This window comes from Macrosteles quadrilineatus, unplaced genomic scaffold (assembly GCF_028750875.1).
Source record: "Macrosteles quadrilineatus isolate MER2022 unplaced genomic scaffold, UCM_ALF_1.0 Scaffold_8__2_contigs__length_117827958, whole genome shotgun sequence".
In the NCBI taxonomy this organism is placed as follows: domain Eukaryota; kingdom Metazoa; phylum Arthropoda; class Insecta; order Hemiptera; family Cicadellidae; genus Macrosteles; species Macrosteles quadrilineatus.
Genome location: NW_026542601.1, coordinates 73,316,411 through 73,318,181, shown reverse-complemented (window position 1 = coordinate 73,318,181; position 1,771 = coordinate 73,316,411). Strand labels below are relative to the sequence as shown.

Genomic DNA, 1,771 nt, shown 5'->3' with positions numbered 1-1,771 from the left:
GACTTAAATAAATTTAAATACACCATTGTACACTATGCAATTGGCTTACTTAGGACCATGAACAGGGAATGTTACACATTTAAAACGCTCAAAATACGGGATTAGACTGATTCAATTTAATTAGTAAGTTATTGTATTCAACTTTTGCTCTTTAATTAGTTAATCATCAACAGCTTAAAATGCATGCCTTCGGGGAGTTACAAAAATTAACTTATGTAGCTTACGTTTATATAGGAAATGGGGCTGGGCTACTATATTTTGTGCTCGCTTGTACTATTTCTGATTGTTGGCAAAAAATCATATGCTCCAAAACATGCTCTTTGTACTATGTGTACCGCTATTTTCGCCTCCATCAGCAAGTCAGGATGGCCGAGTGGTCTAAGGCGCTGCGTTCAGGTCGCAGTCCACTTCTGTGGGCGTGGGTTCGAATCCCACTTCTGACACTAACTTTTTGCCTTGTCATCTCTCCTCATTATTTATTTGCCAATTCAGTGTGATGTTAATTGAGTTTTAATTTTTATTTTTTAACATAATATGCACAACAAGTAAAGCTCATTCTACACGTTTTTCACAGTAATAATAATACAATACTGTAAATTTGTTCCAAACCGCTACAATACTTTACAATACAACGGTATACACTGAAATATTGACCTGGGAGCTAAAAAGGTTTTGATACAAAATAGCCCATCCAAACAGCGTGATCAAATAGGTAACTCGTTCTGACGTTACAGAATTTTTCTGACTTTTAAACACATCACATAATGTAGTTTGAAGTATGTTTATTTACTTACTTGTTGTATATTATTAATCTACAGATCAATTAAACGTCTTTTACTTGTCCTAAAACTTAGAATTTCAGAAAAACCATAATTTTAAACTCTTGTTATTCTTATAATAATGCACAGCTTTGTATTATTGGGATACGCTAAAAATAGAATTCGTTCTGTTCTATATTTAGCAGTTTGGTTGAGTGCGGCACATTTTGATCAGTATGTTGTGCTGCTAGCTGCTATTGATGGACACTGGTTCCTAGGCGCGCCGCTGGCTCGGCTGGCGCTAGTGTCGCTGGTTTCAAACGCCCAATTTCAGAGCGCTCAGCGCTAGCAACCACAACCAGAAGCAGTAAATTCGGTAGCTGACACGTAGATATTAATGAAGGTCTTCGTCAGAAAATTAAAACCTGCCACACTTCCAAAACCTAACCGTGCATCTCGCTCTAGTAACGTCCTGTGGTGTTGATTTATAGTAGAGCCGGTGACTACGTTCAGCCTGTCGGTAGACTTTTCCTAATTTACTGCAATACTTTACTTGCTTATGGTTATCCCATGGATGTTGTAATACCAGAAGCAGTTAATGAATTTCACCTAGTTTTATTCCAAGATTGAACATTTTAAACAATGAATTGAGTCACAAAATTAACAAAATAGTACTGCTTCGAAATGCACCAACTGACCACGGATCATCTTCAGTACTTTTTGACATAATCAATTTTGGAACTAAAGAAACATCCTTTCAGCCATGTAAAATAATAATTTATAAACAGTGAACTAAACTATAAGTTTTGGACCTTCTGTGAACACATTGGACACTGTGAAATGCTCCCCTGGATAACTATTTTACCAGATCAAACTGAAATTGGGAACCTTACAAGTTGTAGCATTTCTTTTGCTACAACTCTGTATCATGGCGTGAATAAAGAAACTTAAAGGAGACTTTTTAAAATATGTGTTTTTTGAATAAGAAATTGCTACAGCCACAACTGGTCTAT

At 36.1% G+C, this 1,771-nt stretch overlaps 1 non-coding gene across 1 annotated transcript; it reads left to right on the top strand.

Annotated features, from left to right (window-relative positions):
- The first annotated feature begins 359 nt into the window (after nt 1–359).
- Trnal-cag (transfer RNA leucine (anticodon CAG)) lies at nt 360–443 on the top strand. The gene has a single exon. It is a non-coding gene; the product is annotated as a tRNA-Leu (tRNA).
- Nucleotides 444–1,771: the final 1,328 nt, after the last annotated feature.